At 36.5% G+C, this 7,390-nt stretch overlaps 1 non-coding gene across 1 annotated transcript; it reads left to right on the top strand.

The window, feature by feature from the left end:
* Nucleotides 1–2,260: 2,260 nt before the first annotated feature.
* Nucleotides 2,261–2,393, top strand: LOC120099079 (small nucleolar RNA SNORA17). Its single transcript, XR_005497901.1, has one exon. It is a non-coding gene; the product is annotated as a small nucleolar RNA SNORA17 (small nucleolar RNA).
* Nucleotides 2,394–7,390: the final 4,997 nt, after the last annotated feature.

The raw sequence follows: 7,390 nt of genomic DNA, 5'->3' as shown, positions 1-7,390 counted from the left end.
TCGAAATTGCCATATCCCATTGATAATTACCAGATTTCATTAACGTTTATTAAAAATCAATGCACAGTTAACACAATCACTCTATAATATTTTATTTTAATAAAAATTAAAGATCTTTAGAGCAAAAATAAGCACTGTAACTTCATTTCCAACTTGAATTGCATAGGCTATATTATATTTTAGAGATAAATATGTCAGCGGTAATTAACATATCTAAAGTAAAATGAGGCTGTAAGATAAAATATAATCTATTCACCTATTTAAATGTAAGAGCTAGGTTTAATATAAAGATTTGTTTTAAGTTTCTCAGTTCTCCACAAAAACCAGAAATTTTACATAGGTTTTATTGGAGAGAATATAAGACTAACATAACTTCATTTTTAACCAACAAACTATATATATATATGAATTAATTTTAAGCACATCTAGAATTTGTGGTCATATGACACTTAATATGTGTATTTGGATTTTGCTTGTTTATTCAAAACATATTTATAAATAGTGAAAATGGCTTCCTTTCTTTAATAAGATTAAGTAGATAGAATTTTGGATCACCCTTTCTGGAAAATTATCACTTCTTTTTATAGTACAAAAAACTATAACTGTCTAAGTAGTGAATGACAGAAGAAAGGCAAAGAGGGAACTCTGAATATATTTAAAACATACTCAGCTGGAAGACAGGTCCCATTTTCTAAGAGAAAGGGGGAAAATGTAGAGTTAGACTAGGCCTCTTCAAAGACAACTGCTGTCTGCTAATTAACTAAGGAGTTTTCATATGATGATACTTTTAGCTACAGACCCATCGGCAATGACAAATGAACAAGTAAGCTCGACTTCAGACCCTAATCTTGTACAATTGATCACTTCAAAGTCTTTATCCTACCTCACTATTAAGGTTTAGGAAAAAGTAACAGTAAGAAATCCATATGAATAGAAGCATTTTATCACTGAAAATAATTATTTTCATGGGGATTGTAGCAATTCCCGTGAAATCAACAGCTAATAATTTAACAGAAATTTAACAGAAATCCCAACAGTTTAACCGAAAATTTCCCAACAGTCAACAGATAAATCACTTACCAGGCAGGCATAGTACAAATACATAAATGTAGGTTCTAGTGCTTCCAATATTAATATTATGACTCTAATAGTATGCTGATTTCAGAAGACGGTCAGAGGAGTCCTTTTCAAATGAGACGCTCAAAAAGTTTTCTTCTAAATAATGTTACATTTAGTAGTGACAGCAGAGAATCCGGTAACCACAATCAGCTGTGAATTGCCAGGAACACTCCAGGAAAACCAGAATATATACCTGCCTACTGTTACTGGTTTAAGGTAAGCTGAAATCAAATGAATGGAAAAGAGTTCTATGTATAAGAACATTATATGTGATAAGATAGCCCCATGAGGTTGGATGAACTTTCTTCACTAAAAACTTTAAAAAGAAATGTCTGGTATGCACAGCATAGGATAATGAAGTCCTAAGATGAGCTATGCTATCGCAGAGACTTCGAAGACAGCACTGCATCATTGTTTATTGCTATCCACATCCTTTCTTGACACAGCAGAATGGTAAAGACTTAATACCAAAGGCTCTTACCTCTGACCATGTTCTCACAAATTCTAATGCTGCCCCACAATAGGATGCATTCTGATGGAATACCTTGACCTGAACTACAAAATGAATCAGAGAAAAATATGTGAATAATTAATGTGCATCCATAATGAAATGTAAGAAAAGAGCATGAACCTAGTGTACAATTATAACACAAAGAATGAAAAGTAATTTTACACAACAGGCTCCAAAGGACTAAAGCCCTCCTGGTTTGTTTGTATGTTCCATGGGCAATTGTATGTTCAGAAGCATGAGTACAAATGTAAGCAATGTGATTGAAGAAGAGAAAAAAATTCTAGCGAATGAACATCCAGCACTAGATATATTCACTACTTAATTTTGCCAGGTCTTTAATACGCAAACAGTACCAGTTTTGCTCAAACTATTTGATAAAACAGAAAGATAAAATGTCCAAACTCATTCTCTGAAGTCACTATTAGCCTGATACAAAAATCAGTTGAGGACACAACAAAAACATAATGCAGGGGTTGGGGATTTAGCTCGGTGGTAGAGCGCTTGCCTAGCAAGCGCAAGGCCCTGGGTTCGGTCCCCAGCTCCGAAAAAATGAAAAAAAAAACATAATGCAAAACTTCCAGTAAAATACTGTCAAATTGAATTCAACAATGAATTTAAAAATTCATATATTCTTCTCCTAGAGGCTTTGCAGTTGTGGCTTCTGTGTCACATGTTGCATAAGTGGGTAGAAGAGAAGAGAGAGGCTATGTCTACGCTAAGTTTTCCAAACTATAAATATCTGAATGATTAGTAGCCTAACACTTCCTGAAAAAAAAAAAGCAAGCCTGATGTGAGCACGAATCCAGCTACTCTGGGCCTGGACAGGCAGCCAGCATAAGTCTTCTACAATTAGACATGAAGAAGGCCTGGACACAAACCCATCCAGAGACTAAAAGAACCCCACCTAGGATGGTAAGCCCTGGGCAGGAGTGACACACAACCCATGCAAGGGGCCATTGGGTAGTGGGCAGGTAAGAATCGAGACAGAGATAGCCATCAGATGGGTGTTATGGGGCCCAGACAGGGACATAGCCAGACAGCCAGCAGTCTGAAGCCATAAAGAATAGCAGGCATAGCATTACTGAGACCACTTCTAAGATGACTCCCAACACTCAGAGTTTCTGGGCAGCACTAAGAAAAGCAAGTAAGTAGTGGAGAAAGAAATCAAAGGACATGGGCTCAATTAAGAGAGGTGTAACTTAAAATTCGAGGTAGTGAAGAATACCTGATGTGAATAGCTGGTTTATGATACCCGAGACCATGGTGAAGTTCTCGCCTAAGCTCCTGAGAGACATGTCTAGGTCCATGGCCCAACAGCAGTGGCGGTCTGTTACCACCAAAGCCATGCGGATGTCCCTTCTCTGGGTTGCCATCTGGGGACATGTTGATGTCTGAGGGCTTTGCAGAACTGGCTCTACCCCTCACCAGGACATCATGGGAGAGCTGACGCTGGAGGCATGAGAACAGGAGACTGACCCTACTCTTAGCCAGCTGCAATACTCGGAAGAGAGGGGCCTCATACATTGCAGGAGTTGTGGGTGAGCAAGGTCCTGAGATCGTAAGTGCAGGAGAGCTGGCCCTGCCCCTTTTCTACTGTTCAATCATAGCCATAGTCATAGTCGTAGCCATAGTTGTCATCGTCTTCTGCATCACAGTTGTCATCACCATCATCATCTGAGAAGGAGGAGCAAGAAGAAGAATAGAAAAATGTGAAGAGGCTCAGATCCAAAAACCAGAAAATATTTTCAACAAAATGATAGAAGAAAATGTCCCCAACCTAAAAAACAATGTATAAGCACACAAGAAACTTACAGAATATTAATTAAATTGAAACAGAAAAGAAAATCCTCCCACCACATAATAATCAAAGCAAAAAATCTACAGAAAAAAAGAAATAACAGCTGCAAGGCCTAGAAACATGCAAAAGCAGACCTATCAGAATTATAACCAACTGTTCAAAGTGATTATAGTAGTATAGCAGTTAGAAGCATCAATAGAGATGTCTTGTAGTCTATAAGAACCTAAACTACTATATCTAGCAAAAGTCTCAATCAGCATGGATGGAGAAATCACAATATTCCAAGACAAAACAAACATAAAACAATGTCTATCTATGAATACAGCCCCACAGAATGCTATAGGGAAACCCCAACTCACAGAGGCTAACTATAACTGAGAAAACACAGGAAATAAATAATTTCACACCAGCAAAAACAAAATAAGAGAACCAAACACACCCACAAAGACACGTACACACAAACACTATCAATATGAAAATAGCAGGAATTAACAATTATTTGACATTAATATCTCTCTAAATCAATGAACTCAATTACCCCAATAAAGGATACAGGATAATCGAATGGATGTCAAAACAGTTTTTATCATTCTGTGGTATAGAAGAAACACACTTCAGAACAAAGATAGACACTGCCTCAGAATAAGGGCTAGAAAAAAAGTCAAAGCAACAGATCTAGGAGCAAACTGAAGTAACTATTCTAATATGTAATAAAATAAACTTCTAACAAAATTAATCAGAAGAGATGGGGAAGGCCACTTCATACTCATCAAAGAAAAAAGTCACCAAGATGACATCTCAGTTCTGAACATCTATGCCACAAATGCAAGTGCACACATATTCATAAAAGAAGCACTATCAAAGTTTGAATCATTCACCAAACCCCACGCATTCATAGTGCAAGCCTCCCACACCCTTCTGTCATTTAGAGAGAAACTAAACAGGGAAATAATGAAACTCTCAGATGTTATAAATCCAACACCTACAGAATCTTTCACCCCAAAACAAAAGAATATAACTTCTCAGCACTACAGAAAATTGTCTCCAAATATGACATACAGTTAGTCACAAGCAAGCCTCACTAGATACAAGAAATTCTACCAGACCACCATGGAATAAAGATGGATTTCAAAAACAAGCAAAACAACCGAAAGCCTACAAACTCATGGAAACTGAACATCTATCTGGCCAATGACCACTGGGTCAGGGAAGAAATAAAGAAATTAATGGCTTTGTAGAATTCAATGAAAATGAAGACACAGCATACACCAACTTTTGGGAAACAGTGAGAGCAGTAATAAGAGGAAAGTTCATAGCAGTAAGTGCCTTAATAAAGAAACTAGAGAGTTCATACTAGCAATTTATAAATACACCTAAAAGTTCTAGAACAAAAAGAAGCAAACACACCAATAAGGAACAGACAGCAGGAAATAATCAACTTGGGACTGAAATAAATTAGAATAAAATACAAAGAATCAACAAAATCAAATGCTGTCTCTTTGAGAAAATTAGCAAGATAGACAAACAATTAGCCAAAGTAAAAAAAAAAAACAGCAAAGAGACAAAATCTAAGTAAAGAAAATTAGAAATGGAAAGGGACACATAAGGAAGGGAGGAAGGGAGTAACTGAGGACATCATTAGGTCTTATTTAAAACCCTGAACTCCACATAATTCAAAGATCTAATCAAAATGGATGGTTATTTATATAGATGGCACTTACCAAAATTAATCAAGATCAGGTAAACTATCTAAATAATCGTATAATGGCTAAGGAAATAGAAAGTCATTAAGCCTCCCAAACAGCAGCAAATAAAATCACAGGGTTTTAGCACAGAATTCTACCAGACTTTCAAAAAAGAACTAATCCCAATTCTCTTCAAATATTCCACAAAATAGAAACAGAAGGAATATTGCCAAACTTGTTCTTTGAGGCCTCAGTCACTGTCATACCTAATCCACCCAAAGACTCAGCAGAGAAAGAGAATTTGGGGTCAATTTCTGTTATAAACATTGAAGCAAAAATACTCAATAAAATACTCGCAAGCCAAATCCAAGAACACATAAAAACATCATCTGCTATGGTTAAATTGGCTTCATCCCAGAAAAGCAGCGATGATTCATTGAAAACCCATCAATGTAATCTACCACAGAAAGAAATTGAAAGTAAAAAATTCACATGATCATTTCTTTAGATGCTAAACAAGCTTTTACAAAATCTAACACCCTTTCATGTTAAAAGTCTTGGAGAGATCACAGATACAAGGTGAATATCCAAACATAATAAAAGCGATGTGCAGCATGCTTATAGTTAACATCAAATTAAATGGAGAGGAACTTAAAGAAATTCACAAAAATCAGGGACAAGACAAGGCTGCACACCATCTCCCTATCTATTCAACATAGTACTTGAAGTTCTAGGTAGAGCAATGTGATGGTTTGCATATGCTTGGCCCAGGGAGTGGCACTATTAGAAGGTGTGGCCTTGATGGAGGAAGTGTGTCACTGTGGGGTGGGCTTGGAGACCCTCCTCCAAGCTGCCTGAGGATGTTCAGTCTGTTCCTGGCTTCCTTCAGGTGAAGATGTAGAACTCAGCTCCTCCTGCACCAGGCCTGCCTGGATGCTGTGATGCTGCCGCGCTCCCGCCTTGATGATAATGGACTGAACCTCTGAACCTGTAAGCCAGCCCCAATTAAATGCTGTCCTTTATAAAACTTAAGTTGGTCATGGTGTCTGTTCACAGCAGTAAAACCCTAACTAAGACAAGCAGTAAGACAGCTAAAGGAGATCAAGGAGATACAAATTTGAAAGTAAGAAGTCTAAGTATCATTATTTGCTGATGATATAATAGCATATATAGTTGACCCCCAAACTGATTCTTTTCCATTGATCAAAAACACGACTGTTTTAATGTCAATATCACTTAGATTTTATTTGGATTTTATTACTATTGCTCTGTAGTTTAGCTTAAAATCAGGAATGGTGGTGCCTCCAGAAGTTCTTTTATGGTACAAAACTGTTTCAGTTAGCCTGTTTTCTTGATTATTTGTTTTTGTTTGTTTTGGTTTTTTGTTGTTTTTGTTGTTTTTTATACAAAGATGAGAATTTCTCTTTCAATCTCTTTAAGAATTGTGTTGGAATTTCCATGGGAATTGCATTGAAACTTTAGAATGCTTTTGGTAAGGTGCCCATTCTTACTATGTTAATCTTGATCCATGAGCATGGGTGATCTTTCTATCTTCTCATATCTTCCTCAATTTCTTTCTTCAGAAAAATTAACTTCTTCTCATACAAGTCTTAAACTTCCTTAGTTAGAGTTACACAAAGATATTTTATATTATTAAAGATGCTGTTTCCCTAATTTCTTTCTTGGCCCTATTTCATCATCAGAATGGCTCAGATCAACAAACATTATGTCAAGGGAGTAGAAAACTCATACATTGCTGGTGGGAATGCAAACGTTTATATCCACTATGGAAGCCAGCACAGCAGACCGTCAGGAAGATGAGAATCTACCACAGCACTGGAAGAAACCTAGGTATCCCTAAACAGAAAAACGAATGACAAAAATATGAAACATTTATACAATGAAGTTTTAATCCTGTTTTTTTAAAAAAAAGGTATCACAAAATTTGCGAGTTAATAGATTTAATTTAAAACATAGTCTTGAAGGAAGTATCCCAGATTCAGAAGGACAAATGTGATATACATTTGCCTATACGTAGAGAATTGCCCTAATAAGCAAACTAAATTTCATAGAACCATAAAGGGTAGGTATAGATTATGTGACTAAATGGAACAGATATTTCTCCTCAGGAAACATAACAGATAGACATGGACGAATGGAGGGGAGACTGGATCAGGATGGAGAGACGGTGAAGTAAGGCATTTGAGGAGCAATATGAAAACCTAAAATTTCCTAAAATAATAGGTTGTAAAGGTGATCTACATAAAATCAACAACT

Source organism: Rattus norvegicus, chromosome 20 (genome assembly GCF_036323735.1).
Source record: "Rattus norvegicus strain BN/NHsdMcwi chromosome 20, GRCr8, whole genome shotgun sequence".
In the NCBI taxonomy this organism is placed as follows: Eukaryota; Metazoa; Chordata; class Mammalia; order Rodentia; family Muridae; genus Rattus; species Rattus norvegicus.
This window is presented reverse-complemented; position numbering and strand designations above follow the sequence as displayed.